At 45.9% G+C, this 22,161-nt stretch overlaps 1 long non-coding RNA gene across 1 annotated transcript in view; it reads right to left on the bottom strand.

The window, feature by feature from the left end:
• Window positions 1–6,459: 6,459 nt before the first annotated feature.
• LOC146860017 (uncharacterized) overlaps window positions 6,460–22,161 on the bottom strand; it is a 56,146-nt gene continuing 40,444 nt past the window's right edge. The window contains exon 3 of the long non-coding RNA XR_014978761.1: window positions 6,460–7,211. This is a non-coding gene — a long non-coding RNA (uncharacterized LOC146860017). The remainder of the gene's footprint in view (window positions 7,212–22,161) is intronic.

The following is a 22,161-nucleotide window of genomic DNA, read 5'->3' as shown; positions in this document are numbered from 1 at the left end:
GCCAGCTTTCTCGGAAGCTCCTCCGGCTCCCTCTAAGCGAAAGAGAGATCCCGAGGGAGCTGTGGGTGGTGCGGCAGTGCTGGAATCAGGCCAACAGAAGAGCCAAGATGGGACCCCGGTATGCCCCTGAGATCCCGCTGAGGGTCTGCGAGGTACTGCCACATGGGGGGGGGGATTGGCAGCGATTACAAGGCTGGAAAGAAGTGGGGGTCTCCACTATTGGGGACCTTTATGAGGACGGAGTCCTATTACCCTTCCAGGACCTTTTAGAAAGGTATGAACTGCCCAGTCATGACTTTCTCTTACATGCTGCTTTGACGGCAGCCATTCGTAAGCACTGGAAGAAGGGGATGGCGGAACCCTCGACCTCTCTCCCCTGTCAATATGTAGTATATGCGGCAGGGACTATCAAAGCGGTCACCTGCCTATACAGGCGTATTACTCAGGAGCTCAGGTCCCCTTTGGAGAGATTACGTATTAAGTGGGAAGCGGACCTTGGGATCCCTATAGAGGAGAAGCCGTGGGAGGCGCTGATGGAACGGGTGTGGAAATGCTCTAGAAACGCGATATTTCAGCTGATACAGTTTTATGTCTTCCACAGGGCATATCTCACCACGCACAAAATCAACGCATTTTTCGGGTCCCGAACTGCCTGCCCGCGTTGTAAACTAGTGAATGCTACATTTTTACACATGTTCTGGGAGTATCCATTGCTGAACGAGTTTTGGGGGGAGGTAACGACTAAACTGGGTGAAATAACAGATAGAGATATTGATCAGACCCTGGGATTTTGTCTAATCCACTGGTTCTCCCACACTGCCCGTAACAAAGTTACTGATAAATTTATAGACTTGGGGCTAGTCCTTGCTAAGAGAGAAATTACCAGTCATTGGAAGGCGGTAGCGGCGCCTCACGCTACACGATGGCTGCGAGAGTTCATAAAGTGGGCCGACTGTGAGGGGATTTTTAGAATACAAATGGCCCAGACAGCCAATAATGACAAAATGTTGACCGCAGCTAGAGCATGGGTAGCGCTGGTAGACTTACTTAAGAACCCGACAGACGACAATGACTGATCCCCTCCGCGAGGAGACTTGCACATAAGAACGGCTGTATTGCCCTTATGAAGAGGGTGGCTTGGTCGAAGGGTAGCGGGCACTGAGTGGTGGCTCCCGTCCTTTTGTTCCCTGGCACTGAGATACCAGGTGTTCAACGAGTGTGACTCACTCTTAACACTGAGAGATGGCGGATGGAGCGACATGTCTGACGGTGGGAGGGGGGGAAGTTGGAGGGGCGGAGGGAGGGTAGGGGGTGTTTTGTTAACCCGTTAACTACTGGGATAGACCAGAGCGAGGCCTCGCAGAGATGCTTATTAACTGGATCCTCCAGATGGGGATATAGATCGTTACTATCTTAGAACTGCTAATTAAGTGAATGGTCGCAGGTACGTTGTGGGAAGTGGAGATATCAACAGTGAAGCTGCTTCCAAGCATATTTGATACTACATGTAAAAGACGAGAAGTCATTTATTGATGTCTGGGAAATGATCCTGTCTCATGTTAATAATGCAGAATGTACAACGAATCAATAAAATCTGTTTCCAAAAAAATTAGGTTGATCAAACCTATGTGAAATCGCCAAAGCCTTGACATCCGAAACTCTCCTGAAAGAAATAAGGCACAATAAAGTAGCTAACTTCCAGGATAATCCCTAGAATCCAAGAACTTATTTCTTGGGCAACCCACAAACGACTTCAGAACCAAGTCATTATCCCATAAAGACTTATACTTAGATTCCGGAGGCCTCTTAATCCGAATCCCTTTCATAACTCTACAAACTAATGGACTCCTTCCAATGGGCGCACCATGACAAAGAATGGCCTGCAGAAATTGCCGACCTATAACTGTTCACAGTCCTATAACAGATTCCCTTCTCGAACAAACCAGCCAAAAAATTAGCTACTTGAACGTCAATTGCTTCCAAGGGATCCAAACCCCTTTCTATGCACCAATGAAGCCAAACCTTCCAAGACCCTTTATATCTCTTTCTCGTCCCTGGTACCCAGGACTCAAACAATAATTTTGCAGCCATTCCAGAAAGATCTGTGAATGCTCTTGAACCCCTGATACCTTCCATACTAGAAGGTTGAGAAAACCCGATTCCACCAAGGGGTGTTCTTCGCCTTCCACATTCCTCAAAAGACCTCTGAAAGCCCAAATCAAAAGTGGCTCTGTCACTGCTAACTCCATCACAGAAGGGAACCAAGCTTGACTCTTCCACAATGGAGTTAACAAAACTATTTCGGATCTCTGCTTCCTCACCTGAACCAGAACTCTCTGAATCATAGAGAACGGGGGAAAGGCATAACCCTTCACCCCTCTCCAATCCTGTAAGAATGCATCCACTGCCACGGCCCCTGGATCTGGTCTCCAACTCACATACCTCTCCAACTGGAAGGTTAACCTTGACACAAAGAGATTCATTTCCAGAGGACCCATTCAAACCATCACTTGCATGAAAAACTCCTCTCTTAGCTTCCAATCGCTATAATCTATCATATTCCTTGAGTTCCAATCTGCCAACTCATTTTGGACTTCTGGTAAATACTCTGCCTTCAAACCAATTTTGTGCTCCAGACAAAACTCTCAAATTTCTTTCGCTAACTCCGCCAGGCCCTTTGATCGAAACTCTTCAAAGCAAACAAGCCTGCTCTCATCTCCAGAAAATGTATATGACTCTCTTTCTCCCACGGGGAGCACACCCCCCAGTTTCTTACCCCAGACCTGACGCGCCACAACCAAGATTGCTCTCATCCATCTCTAAAACAAATTCTGGGCAAACACCAAAAAGTGCCCGGCCATTCCACGCATCCCTGTTCTCTCTCCACCAAATCAATTCCTCCTTTGCTTCCAAAGATACATCCACCATGTCTCCATACCACAAACCTTTTGACATCCCTGAATTTTTCATATGCTGTCGTGCTCTGTAATGTAGTGGGCCCGCCTGAATTGACGAAGACAGTAGACCAATCACCCTTGCCAAATCTCTCAAAGTTACTCTTTACCTGTTTATAACTTTCTGAATTACTTGTTTTATCTTTTTCACCTTCTTCTCCGGAAGACACAATTGACACGCACATGTGTCAACCACAAAACCCAGAAACTCCCCCTTCCTTACAGGTCCCAAAACTGACTTCTCTAAATTTCTTAGAAAACCTAAACTTTCCAAAGTGCTCATAACGATTAACAAATGTTGCTTTAGAATCACTAAATCTTGATTCATAATCAAAATATCGTCAAGATAAATTATCATCCTGATACCACTTTCCCTGAAGTAACTTACCACAGACCTCATAACCTTCGTGAAACACCAATGGGCAGAGGAAAGACCAATTGGAAGGCTCTGAAACTGAAATAATTGACCCTTCCACCTGAACTGTAGGTATTTCTGACTTTCTTCAGCTACAGGAATAGTGAAATACACATCCTTCAGATCCATTTTCACCATCCAATCTCCATATTGAAGAACATCTCTCTAAAGATGAATACCTTCCATCTTGAAATGACGATAATTCACAAACTGATTTAAATTCCTTAGATTTATAACCGGTCTCCAACCTTTGTCCTTTTCTACAAGGAACAGAGTACTTACAAATCCTTTATTTTCCTACCTCACTCGCATAGTTGCATCCTTCTCTAACATCATACGCACCTCGTTTTCTACTATTACTAATAACTCTTCTTGAAAAACCAGCTTGTGTGGTTCTTTTACCTGAATAGGGATTGAATCGAAACCTATTCGAAAACCTCCTATAGTCTCTAGAATCCCTCCATTTCGCTTGAAATACTTCAATCTTCCTCCTAAACTTTTCGGGCTAGAAAAAGTACCAGTCCTCATACTCACCCTGGTTCTGATTTTGGCTCTGACTTTGTTCTCTTCCTCTGAAGCCACAAGCCCGGCTTCTTCCTCTTTGTGGGAAGAAATTGTAACTTCCTTGTCCTCTTGCATAACCCCTTCTCTGGTTCCGATATTGGGCTCTGAAATTAGTTTGGCCAGTAGCTTGCCCTCTTCTACCGACCCAGCCATAAAAACCACTAATGCTAAATACCCTGCGCATTGAATAATGTGCCTTGTCCAGGCTGGTGGGAGTATGCACATACTTTGTTAAAGATTTAACCATTCCTTCACCAAATAATTGTCCGCGTGCCTCTTTGCTGGACTCTCTATTGGCTAAATCACCCAATTTAGGATTAATCCTCATCAAGATAGTCTTGCTTCTTTCAGATAGTATGCTAGCTTTAGCATTCCCTAAAAAACAGATTGCCCTCTGGCACCAACCATGCAATAATGCAAGATCAAGATCTAAATTCTTACGGTAAGCCTCCTTAATGGCATCAACATTTTTTGTCAAAGGCCCCAAAATGTCAAGTACCTTATCTTGACACTGTTTTAACGACCTGTCCAAACCCATCCTTGGATCCTTTCCCATTTCAAAAAGGTAAGTTATAAGCTCTGGGTCAATATTCAGAGTCATAGTCACTTTCTCTTTAATGTTTCTACTCAATGTTGAGCATTCTGCCTGCATGTTTCTCTCCTCCTTCTCCAGTGGTTTTCTTATTCTAGCCTTGATATAGTCTGCCATATGCTCAAGTGGCCACCAGTCTTTACCTCTAGGGTGCCTAATGTCTTTCTGGCTAAATACAAGCTCCCCGAAAGGATCTTCCACCAATTACTTACCGTTCTCTCTTCCACTGTCCTCAAATTCCTCACCTAAACCATCATTATAGCCAAGGTCCAAAACGTATTCATCTAATTCATCATCACTTATGTTTAATGCATTACCTGATGCTCTCCCTCTCTTCCCAGTGGTTTTCCTCTGTATCTCGTCGGATACCGCTCCAATTCGAGCCGCTTGGGACTCCACTCTGACCCTTCTTCTCATTTAAATATTTATTTTTAGATAAACATTTCCTCCAGAACCGCTTTCATTCTCATCTTCTAAAACTGAAAAATAATCCTCTTCTTCATTAATTCTTCTTTTACCTAAAGCCTGCTTAACAGACTCATGTATTATCTCCTTTATCTCTTAATTAATAATATCCCTTATTAACATTTCCTGTTCCTCATTGCTATTTTCCATTTTTTAAATTCTTTAAAATATTTCTTTATACTCAAGAGTGCCAAAATACCCTTCCTTATTATTTTATACACTTGTCTTAATTTACTTCAAAAACTCCTACTTAAAACGCTCATCTCTGCTCAAATTGCCCTTTCTCCTGACACAAAAACAGAGCTTCTACTTAAAACAAGCTCTATTTCCTGTTGAAAGCTGCCCCAGCACCAGCCAATAGGAGAGCCTGCTTCACGCGTGCACGTCAGGAAGCTCGCTCTCCCAAATCCAAAACGACACCGGTGAGCCTCGTGACTGCTCGTTCTACCATTCCTTTGAAAAAGGATGAAAACTCGGTAAGCGCGAGCGGTTTTAAATATAAACTCGCTCAATTTAACAATTCTTTTGAAAATCGCGCTCGCGTTACCTTAACAAATGTAAAGTACCCAATTAATGGACCGCAGCACACCTCAACTAAACACAAATCTATTTCAGATAAATACTCACATTATAAATATTTTATCAAATATTAATTTCCCTTAATCATAAAAACAATTCCTCATAAATCTCTTAATTATAATTAAACATTCATACTGCACTCAAACATACACCCATAAATTGGGTATCACAACAAACTTTTCCAAAAATCATACTTTATAAAATACTCATTTACTCAATACAATGTCATAAAAAAGACAAATACTTACCTGCTCAGAAGCAGCAGACAAAAGAGGAAGAAGATGGTGGTCACATGTTATTTATGGACTTAAGGATTCTTTTTTGATTGTGATGTATAAGGATTCCATGAGCTTTTAATGGTGCTGCTCAGACGTGGGGAAATAAAAGTTAAATGCATAATGCTAACCTCCTGTCTTGACATAAAATCAGATTTGTCATGTTCCGTGGTTGCCATAGACAACCTACTCCAATGTAGAATACAGGGGGGTAGTAGTGGCACTGTAGAGCTAGCTATTCTAACAACAGACAGATCATGTGGGGGTGTCCGAAAGCGGTTAGGACACCAAGCCCTCAGGTTAGGTCATCCAAAAAGCGCAGGTCCTGGGGACTCCTAGGAACTACAAGTCAATGAGAATTAAGTTTGAAGCATTTTCAAGTTCTTGACTAAGAGCAACAGGCATTGTGTTTTCATGTGACTGATTGAAATTAGACAACCTAGTCCTTGATGGTGGCCTTTGTAGTTTTTACTGCAAGAACATGCATTTTGTGTTTCTTATCCAGTATTGTTTTTCAAAGGGGGCAGCAGGATTGTTGTACATTGTATATATATATCCAACAAAAGCTCGCAAGTAACTTCTTTCTGCAAGCACGAGCCACACAAATCCAGTTTTAGATAATGTTCGATTTATTTCAACAGGGCAAAAAGACGCGTTTCGAGCAAACAAGCTCTTGGTCACATGACCATAAGTTCAGAGTTCAATCTCTTAAAGGAAATCACACGACATAAACAAAAGACTTGTAAGAACATGTAGTCCCTCAATCCTGTAACTCATAATAAAGAATATTTATATAAATTCATGCACAACGGCGTATTCATGAGATAGTGAAGATCTTCGTAATTACAATTATTCTTCCTTCAGGAAATACATATGCATCTCATGGTCACAGTATTTAAATTAAATTCGGAATGTATAGTCAATAAACATATCTCGTTTAGACTGAATTTCAAACCTCATATAACCACAAATTGATCGCTGACTTTGCTAGAGCAATCACCTTTTTATCAAGACATTTTGTTATCCTCTCATTCAAAAGGAAAGCACTATACGTTATTTCAGCCAAGAAATTAGAAAATTCGGGGTATAGTACCCCAATTCACAATGAGAATACTCAGTGTGAAGGGAGATTTTGGCAATGAACCTTTGTCTCTATAAACAATCCCCACTATAGGTTAACACAAGATATATATATCTTTATATAAAGTGCACATATCTTTAATCATGAAAATGCAACAAATCAGTGAGGCCCATGTTCACAAGAGTACATAAGAAAAGGAGAAGGTGGTTGTAAAACAACCACCTAAGACTCCGTGCTCGTATCACCTAACGGTAACGGTAGTGCTTGTGGGCTTCACAGGTCCAGTCTAGAGGGGAAAGACAAAAGAGGGGACAAAGGTTTAATCATAATGCAGGTACAAAATCCAATAGTGATAATTTATACTTCAATTTCAGAATATGAGACAAGAGAGCGTGGTTATGGCAATTAATAGACTATAGGTCGTAGAAAACAAAGTCTGATTAGGCAGAAATGCATCTCAATATTCGCATTCAATATATTTCCAAACACATGTGCCATGATGACAACCAACGAGAATGTGCATGAAAGCAATTTGTAAAAAATCACAAAAATTACAGATAACAGGGAATTAAATGCTCAATGTTATTATAAATACACATGTATAAAACTAAAATAAACTAGCTCAAAATTAAACAACAGAAAATAAACTCCTATGAAAAGGAACCGGAGTTTTCAAAGGGTAGAAAGCGAGGGCTACATTGATCTAAGTTAATTAATTTAAAGATGTACATGCATCTCTTCATCATTGTTCATCCCAATATATACATATTTATTACACAGTGGTGATTGCCACTGCGTATAGTTGGGACCTAGTTACCACATGAGTGTTTTTTTGATTTGCTAATAACTTAGGCGCCATTTGACAAATCTTTTTTTTTTTTATATAAATATTTTTATTGACATTTTCTCTCATTGCAAAACAAAAACAATGAATCCCAATTAGATACATAAGCATTTCCCTATAAACAGCAGCAGCGTGTCCAATCAGCAGTAAAAAGGAATCAAAATATACTTATACTATCATGTGTCGGAGCATTATCGCGTATTCCGTCCCACCCCACCAACCACATATCCGGCCTTGTTTAATCATTGTGAGTCAGAGAGCGAGAGTCCATAGTGTGCAAGCCAAGGCTTCCATATTTTCCAAACCTTTTTGGGGCAGCCCCGTGCCTTGTATGTTGTCTTCTCACCTAGCATATACATGTCCATGCTCTTTCTCCACTCAACAAGAGATGCTCCCTCAGCGGCCCCCCATTTCCTGGCTATGTCCCGTTTTGCAACCACCAACCCCAGCTGCAGCAGGATCAACCCAGGCTTAGGGAGGTCAATATCTGTGGATATTCCCAATAGGACAAACGAAGGGGTGAGTGGGATCTCCGCCCCTAGGACACTCTCCATTTTCCCCATCAGAGTCATCCAATACCTTTGAATCTCGGAGCACTCCCAAACCGTATGATAAAATGTACCTTCCGACCCTAGACAACGCAAGCATGTGGGTGTTTCAGCCCTTCCAATGCGGTGCAACCGCGCTCTATTGTAGTATGCCCTGTGTAAATATTTGTATTGAATTAGCCTGAGGTGCGATCTGATGGCTACTTCGCGGGGATGCATCAATGCCATCTCCCAGTCCAAATCATCCATCTCGCTCATCTCCGATTCCCATCTCCTTCGCAGCTTCTGCAATGTATCTGGTTTGTTGTTTATGATTGTTCTATACGTCCAGAAGACTGCTTTTTCTGCTTTCTCTCCCATCAAGAGACGTCCCTCTAAGGGTGCGTATTTGGGGATAGCACCAGTGTCTAAGCCCTGCGCCCGCCAGGCATGTTTCAATTGTAAATATTTGTAGTATTGAGTCGAGTTCATGTCATATTCCGTCTGTAGACGTGCAAAAGTGACTCTTTACGGTGTAGTATGTCTTTAAGTTGTGAAATGCCCAACAGGTCCCATTACCTAAAGCCTCCCAACTTCCTAATTTCTGGCAGGCGACTTCCCACCCATAACGGGGTTTCCCTAGTAATCCTACCGCCCCATTTCATCTGTCTTTCCGTCTGTTTCCATGCTACTAGGACGATCCGCGTTGCGGTGAGGAGCTGTGTAGCCCCCCCGCCCCATATATGTAATGTGTGTACAGGTGGTTAACGAATTGCGCTAGTTCTAAAGCGTATGTGGTGTGATGTCTCTCTGTATGCTCCCAGTCATTCACTACTATTAGATGGGATGCCCTATAATACAAAACAAAACAAAAACCAAAGGAAATGATGGACGGAGTGTTGAACATTGCAAGCACTCACCCCCAGTCAACTGATCTGGGTTTAATCCATCACCGTTCTTTAGCCCACTCTGCCACCTCAGTTCAGACATGGCCATATGCAAATCAGTCTGACCCTGTGCCTTATGGGAACAGTCCAGCCCGAACTGCCAAGCCATGTCTTCCCTGGACCGGAAACAAGCTTCCTAGGACCGGTTTCTGGCATTTCAGCCGTCTTCAGCCAGGCTTGCTTGAATCCAGTGGCAAAGTGAGCAAGGGACCCACGTCTGAGCATACCCTGCCAACTTATGGCGAACAAAGCAAAAACCAAAGGAAATGATGGACGGAGTGTTGAACATTGCAAGCACTCACCCCCAGTCAACTGATCTGGGTTTAGTCCATCACCGTTCTTTAGCCCATTCTGCCACCTCAGTTCAGACATGGCCATATGCAAATCAGTCTGACCCTGTGCCTCATGGGAACAGTCCAGCCCGAACTGCCAAGCCATGTCTTCCCTGGACCGGAAACAAGCTTCCTAGGACCGGTTTCTGGCATTTCAGCCGTCTTCAGCCAGGCTTGCTTGAATCCAGTGGCAAAGTGAGCAAGGGACTCACGTCTGAGCATACCCTGCCAACTTATGGCGAACAAAGCAAAAACCAAAGGAAATGATGGACGGAGTGTTGAACATTGCAAGCACTCACCCCCTGTCAACTGATCTGGGTTTAATTCATCACTGTTCTTTAGCCCACTCTGCCACCTCAGTTCAGACATGGCCATATGCAAATCAGTCTGACCCTGTGCCTCATGGGAACAGTCCAGCCCGAACTGCCAAGCCATGTGTTCCCTGGACCGGAAACAAGCTTCCTAGGACCGGTTTCTGGCATTTCAGCCGTCTGCAGCCAGGCTTGCTTGAATCCAGTGGCAAAGTGAGCAAGGGACTCACGTCTGAGCATACCCTGCCAACTTATGGCGAACAAAGCAAAAACCAAAGGAAATGATGGATGGAGTGTTGAACATTGCAAGCACTCACCCCCAGTCAACTGATCTGGGTTTAATCCATCACCGTTCTTTAGCCCACTCTGCCACCTCAGTTCAGACATGGCCATATGCAAATCAGTCTGACCCTGTGCCTTATGGGAACAGTCCAGCCCGAACTGCCAAGCCATGTCTTCCCTGGACCGGAAACAAGCTTCCTAGGACCGGCTTCTGGCATTTCAGCCGTCTTCAGCCAGGCTTGCTTGAATCCCGTGGCAAAGTGAGCAAGGGACTCACGTCTGAGCATACCCTGCCAACTTATGGCGAACAAAGCAAAAACCAAAGGAAATGATGGACGGAGTGTTGAACATTGCAAGCACTCACCCCCAGTCAACTGATCTGGGTTTAATCCATCACCGTTCTTTAGCCCACTCTGCCACCTCAGTTCAGACATGGCCATATGCAAATCAGTCTGACCCTGTGCCTCATGGGAACAGTCCAGCCCGAACTGCCAAGCAATGTCTTCCCTGGACCGGAAACAAGCTTCCTAGGACCGGTTTCTCGCATTTCAGCCGACTTCAGCCAGGCTTGCTTGAATCCAGTGGCAAAGTGAGCAAGGGACTCACGTCTGAGCATACCCTGCCAACTTATGGCAAACAAAGCAAAAACCAAAGGAAATGATGGACGGAGTGTTGAACATTGCAAGCACTCACCCCCAGTCAACTGTTCTGGGTTTAATCCATCACCGTTCTTTAGCCCACTCTGCCACCTCAGTTCAGACATGGCCATATGCAAATCAGTCTGACCATGTGCCTCATGGGAACAGTCCAGCCCGAACTGCCAAGCCATATCTTCCCTGGACCGGAAACAAGCTTCCTAGGACCGGTTTCTGGCATTTCAGCCGTCTTCAGCCAGGCTTGCTTGAATCCAGTGGCAAAGTGAGCAAGGGACTCACGTCTGAGCATACCCTGCCAACTTATGGCGAACAAAGCAAAAACCAAAGGAAATGATGGACGGAGTGTTGAACATTGCAAGCACTCACCCCCAGTCAACTGATCTGGGTTTAATCCATCACCGTTCTTTAGCCCACTCTGCCACCTCAGTTCAGACATGGCCATATGCAAATCAGTCTGACCCTGTGCCTCATGGGAACAGTCCAGCCCGAACTGCCAAGCCATGTCTTCCCTGGACCAGAAACAAGCTTCCTAGGACCGGTTTCTGGCATTTCAGCCGTCTTCAGCCAGGCTTGCTTGAATCCAGTGGCAAAGTGAGCAAGGGACTCACGTCTGAGCATACCCTGCCAACTTATGGCGAACAAAGCAAAAACCAAAGGAAATGATGGACGGAGTGTTGAACATTGCAAGCACTCACCCCCAGTCAACTGGTCTGGGTTTAATCCATCACCGTTCTTTAGCCCACTCTGCCACCTCAGTTCAGACATGGCCATATGCAAATCAGTCTGACCCTGTGCCTCATGGGAACAGTCCAGCCCGAACTGCCAAGCCATGTCTTCCCTGGACCGGAAACAAGCTTCCTAGGACCGGTTTCTGGCATTTCTGCCGTCTTCAGCCAGGCTTGCTTGAATCCAGTGGCAAAGTGAGCAAGGGACTCACGTCTGAGCATACCCTGCCAACTTATGGCGAACAAAGCAAAAACCAAAGGAAATGATGGACGGAGTGTTGAACATTGCAAGCACTCACCCCCAGTCAACTGATCTGGGTTTAATCCATCACCGTTCTTTAGCCCACTCTGCCACCTCAGTTCAGACATGGCCATATGCAAATCAGTCTGACCCTGTGCCTCATGGGAACAGTCCAGCCCGAACTGCCAAGCCATGTCTTCCCTGTACCGGAAACAAGCTTCCTAGGACCGGTTTCTGGCATTTCAGCCGTCTGCAGCCAGGCTTGCTTGAATCCAGTGGCAAAGTGAGCAAGGGACTCACGTCTGAGCATACCCTGCCAACTTATGGCGAACAAAGCAAAAACCAAAGGAAATGATGGATGGAGTGTTGAACATTGCAAGCACTCACCCCCAGTCAACTGATCTGGGTTTAATTCATCACCGTTCTTTAGCCCACTCTGCCACCTCAGTTCAGACATGGCCATATGCAAATCAGTCTGACCCTGTGCCTCATGGGAACAGTCCAGCCCGAACTGCCAAGCCATGTCTTCCCTGGACCGGAAACAAGCTTCCTAGGACCGGTTTCTGGCATTTCAGCCGTCTTCAGCCAGGCTTGCTTGAATCCAGTGGCAAAGTGAGCAAGGGACTCACGTCTGAGCATACCCTGCCAACTTATGGCGAACAAAGCAAAAAGCAAAGGAAATGATGGACGGAGTGTTGAACATTGCAAGCACTCACCCCCAGTCAACTGATCTGGGTTTAATCCATCACCGTTCTTTAGCCCACTCTGCCACCTCAGTTCAGACATGGCCATATGCAAATCAGTCTGACCCTGTGCCTCATGGGAACAGTCCAGCCCGAACTGCCAAGCCATGTCTTCCCTGGACCGGAAACAAGCTTCCTAGGACCGGTTTCTGGCATTTCAGCCGTCTTCAGCCAGGCTTGCTTGAATCCAGTGGCAAAGTGAGCAAGGGACTCACGTCTGAGCATACCCTGCCAACTTATGGCGAACAAAGCAAAAACCAAAGGAAATGATGGACGGAGTGTTGAACATTGCAAGCACTCACCCCCAGTCAACTGATCTGGGTTTAATCCATCACCGTTCTTTAGCCCACTCTGCCACCTCAGTTCAGACATGGCCATATGCAAATCAGTCTGACCCTGTGCCTCATGGGAACAGTCCAGCCCGAACTGCCAAGCCATGTCTTCCCTGGACCGGAAACAAGCTTCCTAGGACCGGTTTCTGGCATTTCAGCCGACTTCAGCCAGGCTTGCTTGAATCCAGTGGCAAAGTGAGCAAGGGACTCACGTCTGAGCATACCCTGCCAACTTATGGCAAACAAAGCAAAAACAAAAGGAAATGATGGACGGAGTGTTGAACATTGCAAGCACTCACCCCCAGTCAACTGATCTGGGTTTAATCCATCACCGTTCTTTAGCCCACTCTGCCACCTCAGTTCAGACATGGCCATATGCAAATCAGTCTGACCCTGTGCCTCATGGGAACAGTCCAGCCCGAACTGCCAAGCCATGTCTTCCCTGGACCGGAAACAAGCTTCCTAGGACCGGTTTCTGGCATTTCAGCCAGGCTTGCTTGAATCCAGTGGCAAAGTGAGCAAGGGACTCACGTCTGAGCATACCCTGCCAACTTATTGCGAACAAAGCAAAAACCAAAGGAAATGATGGACGGAGTGTTGAACATTGCAAGCACTCACCCCCAGTCAACTGATCTGGGTTTAATCCATCACCGTTCTTTAGCCCACTCTGCCACCCCAGTTCAGACATGGCCATATGCAAATCAGTCTGACCCTGTGCCTCATGGGAACAGTCCAGCCCGAACTGCCAAGCCATGTCTTCCCTGGACCGGAAACAAGCTTCCTAGGACCGGTTTCTGGCATTTCTGCCGTCTTCAGCCAGGCTTGCTTGAATCCAGTGGCAAAGTGAGCAAGGGACTCACGTCTGAGCATACCCTGCCAACTTATGGCGAACAAAGCAAAAACCAAAGGAAATGATGGACGGAGTGTTGAACATTGCAAGCACTCACCCCAGTCAACTGATCTGGGTTTAATCCATCACCGTTCTTTAGCCCACTCTGCCACCTCAGTTCAGACATGGCCATATGCAAATCAGTCTGACCCTGTGCCTCATGGGAACAGTCCAGTCCGAACTGCCAAGCCATGTCTTCCCTGGACCGGAAACAAGCTTCCTAGGACCGGCTTCTGGCATTTCAGCCGTCTTCAGCCAGGCTTGCTTGAATCCAGTGGCAAAGTGAGCAAGGGACTCACGTCTGAGCATACCCTGCCAACTTATGGCGAACAAAGCAAAAACCAAAGGAAATAATGGACGGAGTGTTGAACATTGCAAGCACTCACCCCCAGTCAACTGATCTGGGTTTAATCCATCACCGTTCTTTAGCCCACTCTGCCACCTCAGTTCAGACATGGCCATATGCAAATGAGTCTGACCCTGTGCCTCATGGGAACAGTCCAGCCCGAACTGCCAAGCCATGTCTTCCCTGGACCGGAAACAAGCTTCCTAGGACCGGTTTCTGGCATTTCAGCCGTTTTCAGCCAGGCTTGCTTGAATCCAGTGGCAAAGTGAGCAAGGGACTCAACACTCCGTCCATCATTTCCTTTGGTTTTGCTTTGTTCGCCATAAGTTGGCAGGGTATGCTCAGACGTGAGTCCCTTGCTCACTTTGCCACTGGATTCAAGCAAGCCTGGCTGAAGACGGCTGAAATGCCAGAAACCGGTCCTAGGAAGCTTGTTTCCGGTCCAGGGAAGACATGGCTTAGCAGTTCGGGCTGGACTGTTCCCATGAGGCACAGGGTCAGACTGATTTGCATATGGCCATGTCTGAACTGGGGTGGCAGAGTGGGCTAAAGAACGGTGGTGGATTAAACCCAGATCAGTTGACTGGGGGTGAGTGCTTGCAATGTTCAACACTCCGTCCATCATTTCCTTTGGTTTTGCTATGCCCTATAATACGCCCCAAGGTCTGGTAAGGAGATGCCGCCATTATATTGATTACGCTTCAACGTCGCCAATGCTACCCTCGGCGGCCTTCTGTCCCAGAGGAACGTCCGTAGTACTTTGTCAATTCTATTGAACACCTCCTCTGGTATCAACTGATAAGTGTTTTGTAGCATGTAAAGTAATTTGGGGAGCACTATCATTTTGTATAGGGCCGCCTTGCCTAGCAGGGTCAGCGGCAGGGACCTCCATCTCCCCACATCCTCACGAACATCTCGCAGCACCCTGTACAAATTGTGATCCAGTGCTAGCTTCACGTTCATTGTTACATAAATACCTAAATACTTAATGCCCTCTGAAGTCATCTGAAGCTGACTTGGATCCAGGGTGTACCCGTCACCCCCACCCGTCTGATATAAGCAGGATTTTCCCCAGTTAATCTTATAACCCGCCTGTGCGCCGTAGAGTTCAGAACTCCTCATAATACTTGGGAGCGTGGTATCCAGATGCGTCACATACAACAATATATTGTCCGCACATAAGGATATGCACTCGTCGGACTCTGTCACCCCATCCATCTGAAAGCCTGTTATGTCTGCGTGCGTACAGATCACACAAGCGAGTGCTTCTAGTACCAGGGCAAAGAGCAGGGGGGATAAAGGACAGCCCTGGCGCGTGCCCCTGCCTATAGGAAATTCCCTTGATAAAACCCCATTGACTCTGACCCGTGCCACAGGCCTGTCGTAAAGGCCTGTCGTATAGGACGGTGATCCACTGCCGGAACTCTGGTCCGAAGCCAAACGTCTCTAGTACAGACATGAGAAAGGGCCAGTGTACCGTGTCGAATGCCTTCTCGGCATCAAGGGACAAAATGAAATGTGGGTCATCTCTCTTAATCACCACTTCTAGCCAGTTATGCAGCAGTCTCAGATTAAGCCTTGTTGACCTTTTGGGCATGAAGCCCGACTGGTCTCTGTGAATAAGACAGAGACAACCCCTGTGAGCCTGTTTGCTAACACCCTGGCAAGTATTTTGGTCTCTAAGTTAATCAGTGAGATAGGACGATAAGAGCTACAACGGTCTGGGGGTCGGTCTTCCTTAGGGATCACTGCTATTGTGGCAGCCCTCAAGTCCCTGGGGAGGCTCCCCACCTCGTGTGCCTCCAGTAGAGCTGGAGGAGGTGCGGGCAAAAGAGAGTCGCATGTTGCTTGACGAACTCCGGGGGGAGCCCGTTCGGCCCAGGTGCCTTCCCAGTTTTTAACTGGCCAATGGCCGGCATGATTTTCTCTTTCGTAAGCTTACCGTCTAGGGATTGTAGGTCCTCTTCCTCTAGTCTGGGGAGCTGTATCGTCTGCAGATAATCTCGCATGTATGTAGTGTCAGCCAAGGCGCACTGTGTATAAAAGGCCTCATAATAATCTGCAAAAGCGTTAGCTATTTCCACTGGGGTAACGCAGATCTGTCCGTCCTCCTCCCGTATCTGTGTCACCCACCTGCTGTCTAATTCTTTCTTGCTGAGCCAGGCAAGCAACCTGCCCGTCTTATCTTCCGAGTCATACAGTCTCCTGTGTAATGCCTGTATGGCATGTTGTGCATCTTTCCTGGTCAGCGTGAGATATTCCTGTGCCGTTTGACAAATCTGTACAAAACGTTCCAAAAAAAGTTCATCCACTTGAGCTCCTTCCTTGAAAGTTTCAGGGTGATCCATCAAACAGGGGCGGAGACAAAAGGAGGATCCCAAAACGCAATTTTCCCATTCAATTTCCAATGGGAATTTTGAACAGCTCTACAGGCCACAAGGCTGAACAGAATCACACCAAATTTAGACGAAAGCTAGATCTTGATCCCAAAAGCATGCTTTTTGTGATTTGGTGTAAATCTGTTCAGTAGTTTTCAAGAAATGAAGGTTAGAAAAGAAAGATTTGTATATCTGGATGGCTAGGTGCGTGGACATCCACGAGAGTCATGCAATTTCAAATAATAAACCAATGTGATTGACTGAGAGGGCCTCTTTCCTCATCGGCTGTCTCGCTCCCGCTGGATTGAATAGCTCCTGTGAATCCCGAGCACACTCGCGCTCTGATTGGCTGGCTACAAGTTAAAGAGAAACGCTGCAGCTGCCATTTCATACCAGAGGGATTGGTCTTGTGTCCTGAAAATGAAAATAAAAATAAAAGGTGTAAGCAGGCCGGGTAGGACTAACCGGACCATGGACCTTGTTGTGTATCCCAGAGAGTTTCAGAGGATAAGAAAACTATTTAAAACAAGCATTGGCAAAGCCAATAGGTCGGTCCAATGCAAGAGCTATTGGCTTTGCGAATATGTTCAAGCCATGTTGTACACCAGAGTCGCTGCTTTTTAACATGGCTAAAAGTTAGTAGCGTAAGGAGAATGGCGTGGAGTGGAATGGAATAGAGTGTCGTACAGTAAAGTGTCGTAGAGTGGAGTGTTATGGAGTGGCGTAGAGTGGCACAGACTAGAGTTGAGTGGCATGGAGTGGCTTAGAGTGTTGTGGAGTGTCATGGAGGAAGTAGATTGTCGTAGAGTGGGAAGGTGTAGAGTGTCATTGAGTGGAGTGGTATAGAGGGTGTTGCATAGATTGTTGTAGAGTGGAGTGGTGTTGAGCAGAGTGATTGTAGTAGAGTGAAGTGGAATGGCGTATAGTGGAGTACAGTGGCATACAGTGTAGTAGTAGAAGGCTTTATTCGAGTTATAAACTCATAAAAGCACAACATGCATATTATAAAAACATCACACTTAATCAGGGCATTTCATTCAATACATTAAAACAGTTGCGCAAGCTTAATCATTGTAAAACAAAACATTATACAAATAAAACATAATCAAGAAACATTAGGAGAAACAGAAAGGGCTCTCCGTCTAATGGACCAAGCCCACCCCAGGTACTTTGCTATTCCCATAACAATAGGCTCCTCAGAAGTAGTGCAAATAATTCTCTGTGCCTCAGCCGCACTGGATGTCCCAAGGTTCTTGCAGATAGGGGTTAACCAGACCCTTCTTGGGGGGGCATAAGCCTTACAAGCAAATAGGAAGTGTCCCACACTTTCCTTAGTTGCGCCGCATGCTGGGCAGCACTGGGTGTTCAAACTCTTCCACCTGCCTGTTAGATCTCTCAACGGGAGGGAACCAGATCTTAATTGGAAAAACAACTTTCTGTCCATAGGAACAGTTATACTGTCCCAGTAATTTTCTAAAGCAGGACACATTTTACTTTCCAAAAAGCGACCTCCCATTGAGTCAGATTTAACCCTTCTCCAAAGCCTCTCATCTATCCATTCCCAATATAGTGCTTTAAGTATATTTTTGCTTGGGAACACTTCCCCCGACGGATTGTCCCAAAGGTTGGAAAGACCTAGTTCGCCTAGCAATACCCTTAGGTTTTTTAGCCATGATATTTTATGGAATGTATCACTCTTGATTATTGCCAGGAAGCCTTCCCCATAATGCCTAATTTCAGGGGTGGACCAAAGTCGCCTCCAGTATAAGATGGGACGCAGTCTGGCTCGGTCGGTTACCGATCTTCTTCCCAGGTCAAGACTAAGGGGGATTAATGGTGTACTCTGGGGCAATCCCGTAATGCCCCTAAGAAACCAGTTCTCAGCTATCTGTAATGAGGTTAAGTTGTCAAAGCCAAACAGCTCCGCCCCATATAAGGCCGATCCTATTGCCTTAGCATCGTATACAGCGAGGACAGGTTTTATGGGTTTTGTTTTGGATCTATTGTGCTCCACCCGTAAGGCCCCCGATATTTGCTGATGTTTCAGGACCGCCTTTTCTATGTGGTGGGACCAACCATAATTACTTGCGATTTGTACCCCTAAGTAGGTGAACTCCCTTACGACCTCAAGCCCGATATTATTCAAGTGTATCCTAGGGCGAGGCTTCTGTCCTTGGGAGAAAGCCATCAGCTTGGTCTTGCCTATGTTTACTTCCAGGCCATGCTCCTGGCAAAAGTCATCAAAAACATTCAGGGCCCGTTGCAATCCAGCTGGGGTTTTGGATATTATCAAAGTGTCGTCAGCGAACATCAGGATCGGAACCCTGATGCCCGCCAACGAAGGCGCATCCACACTAGCGTCCTGCATCCTGCTGACTATCCCATTGATATATAATGTGAAGAGCAAGGGCGCCATTGCACAACCTTGGCGCACCCCACGCTCCACAGGGAAGTCAGTAGAGGATTGGCCATTTGACCCCCACTGTACTTTGGCAAAATTGCATTCGTGCAACCTCATAACCAAAGTAAGCAATTCTGCGGGAATGCCTATCTTACTTAACACTGCCCAGAGCTTACCCCTTGGGACTAGGTCGAAGGCAGCCCGCAGGTCGACAAAAGCGACATACAGGCTGCCCCCACCAAGAAGAACCGTCCCCCACCGTAGCATAGTGAAGCGAAACACCTGGTCGATGGTACTGGTAGCCCTTCGAAAGCCTGCCTGAAAAGGGGAAAGAGAATCATTTTCGTCCACCCAGTCCATAAGTTTGTTTACCACCATCTTCCCAATTACTTTTTGGACGGTGGCAATCAAACTTATGGGCCTGTAGTTAGCTGGAAGGGATCGATCTCCTTTTTTGTGGACGGGTATAATGATGGCTCCCCTCCACTGTTCCGGGACTTGCGCACCCTTTGCAATTGCGTTCCCCAATAGGAGCACATATCTGCCCCACCTATCTTTATCATTTTTAAAAACGTCCGAGGGTATCCCGTCTAATCCCGGGGCCCTACCCCCTTGAACGGAGCTAATTACAAATTCAACTTCCTTGGAGGAAAACAGATCATCCTTAGGAAATACAGCCAAGATTACATCCCCACCACCCCACTCCTTTGTTTCAGCATATTGGGGCCTAAAGTAATTCACCCAATCGGATTCATCAACATTATTATCCGGTTTGTTTGGGGTACCGCCTCTGCCCCACTTTACTATCTTCCAGAAAAGCCTGGAATCCTTTGCTCCAGAAGCCTCCTTCAGTTCCTCCCAATGCTTCTCATCCCAGTCTTTTTTGGCCAAGAAAATGCTAGTATTGTATTGCTTCCTGGCAGTTTTGATTGCTACACTGTCCCTGCTTCTAATAGCATTACCCAGTGTTAATCTGGCTGCCCTGCACTGTTTGTTAAACCACCCTGCTGGTTTAGAGGAAGCTGTGCGATTACCCTTACATGTTCTCATAAAGTATGGTTTTAGGGTGGCGAAAAGATTGTTATGGATTTCAGTGATCGCCCTAGAACCTGGCAGTGTTGCACTAGCTAATTCCATGGAAACAATTGCTTTGTCCACTTCAGACCCAATAAAATCCATGGAGGCTGCATTCGCCAATACCGAGGGCCATTTCAATCTACGCATATTATTCGCCATGTCTGGGAGCAACCCATTACTAGCATGTAGATAAGGCTGAGTGTGCTTCCACCAAGTGTGGGTCACACAGAGGGGGTTGTGATCACTTTCTATCCTGCCCTTAACTTCCATGTCACAAACCCCCTGCCAAAGATTAAGACTACAAATAACGTAGTCTATCCTGCTTCTATTATGACCATTATCATATGTGCACATACCTTCCTTATCTCCCTTTGTTCTACCATTGAGGGCACGCATCCCATATTCTAAACACATAGCATTTAAGGAAAGAATATCTTTTGACCAACGTTTGACAGGGGCAAGATTCAGGGAGGGAACACCCCATAGATTGTCCTCTTCCTGTCCTAATGGGTTTTCGGTACTGTCTAGAGGCTCAAAAGTCCTATTTAAATCCCCAGCTATTACTATTCTGTTTCCAAGGGACTTTGATTGCAGAAAATTAAATAGAGCCTCTAAAGTGGGGGAACTCCCCTTATTACAACCTCTGGCATAGACATTATATAAATCTATCACACCCCACTCTACTGAGGAAATTCGTAGCATTTGAATATCTCTGCAGCCCAAGTCCCACATTTTCACAGTAAGTCCGAAACTCTGTCTAATCCAAACTGTGAGGCCTCCTTTGGGTCTACCCCTAGGACCTCGACATGCCGGGATTGAAAAATTTAGATAGCCTTGGAGGTAAATAGGATCACAGGCCCAAGTCTCCTGGAAGAAACACAGTTCAAACCCGTTAATAAAGTCGGCCCACGATTGTAACATCAACTTACTCCCCAATCCTGCAACGTTCCAAGATACAAAGCTTTCCATAGCAGGGCTATCACTACCCATTATATCAGAAATGGGCAATCCCATGGGACTCAATTGTCCATCATCCTCATCTCCCAAATTGTGAGCATTGTCCACAGTATTCTGTTCCATTAACACCTCACCACTCATGTTTTGCATTAAATCCCCGGTAATTTCCTCTACAGATGCAACATTTTCATCGCCTTCTATTACCTTCAACACAGCATCAGTAGTCATTTCCGGGGTTTCGGGGACCCAAATTGGCTTCTGGTGTGGAAGGCATCCCCTTATGTTAAGCTTTGGTCAATATCCCCAGTTCAAACATTCAGTGCCTTCCAGACTATTATAATTTGAACCAATATTTTGGGGTTGCCATTGCAGTGGGGTAGAGGGTGAGGGTGCAATCATTACCAACGGAGGATTGGTGGAACTATTTAGATTCATGGGCCCACCTTTTAGTAAGCATGTTTGTCTTGGGTAGAAAAAAGAAAGATCCACGATACCAATTCCACCACTACTTATACCCCAGCCCTGCCTTGTAATCCAACCAGCCACCCTGGGGTCTTGAAAATTGATGATAATACAGTCACCCCCCAAGTTTTTACTGGTGTACCCAATCCAGTCGATCCTCCTTACCCCTATTATCAACCCGTCCAGCCCCCCCGGGAGTGGTCTATTTTCCTTCAACCAGTGCATTACTTTATTTTTGAGCATCTGGAAGTTTTCTCCTTGACCGACTAAAAGAGGTGGAACATTAGTGAGAACCGCCACGAAAGGGTGGGAATCCGGGGTAAGATTCACAGGAGGAATCTTTCGGGGTTGTTTCTCCAAATAAGTCGGTGGTGGTCTATTAACCGGGGCACTAGGACAAGGGTTAGGGATATTTGATTTTTGCTGAGGGTTTGAGGATAAAGCTTTAGTTGTCCTGGGGCCATTAAGGCCCTCTGCTCCAATATTTATGTTGGGATTGGAAATACTTGGCATTGGCCGATGGTTACTTGCAACAATGTTGCTGTTTTGTAGGCCCGTCTTATTCTTGTCCTTTACCATAGGGTGTTGGACCTTAGATGCTTTTTCCCTTGCACTAGTGCTCGGACAGACCTGCTCTGGTGAAATAAGCGGTTGACTTGGTCCCTTTGCCTGGGTCTTACTTATAGTGCAGCCTGCTTGGGGGAGTGTTACAACAACAGGCAGATTTTGTGCTTTTTCTGAAATTTCCTCAGCCCTACTAGACTCAGTTATCTTGGGCTGTAATTT

The sequence above is a fragment of the Triturus cristatus genome, chromosome 3_1 (genome assembly GCF_964204655.1).
Source record: "Triturus cristatus chromosome 3_1, aTriCri1.1, whole genome shotgun sequence".
In the NCBI taxonomy this organism is placed as follows: domain Eukaryota; kingdom Metazoa; phylum Chordata; class Amphibia; order Caudata; family Salamandridae; genus Triturus; species Triturus cristatus.
This window is presented reverse-complemented; position numbering and strand designations above follow the sequence as displayed.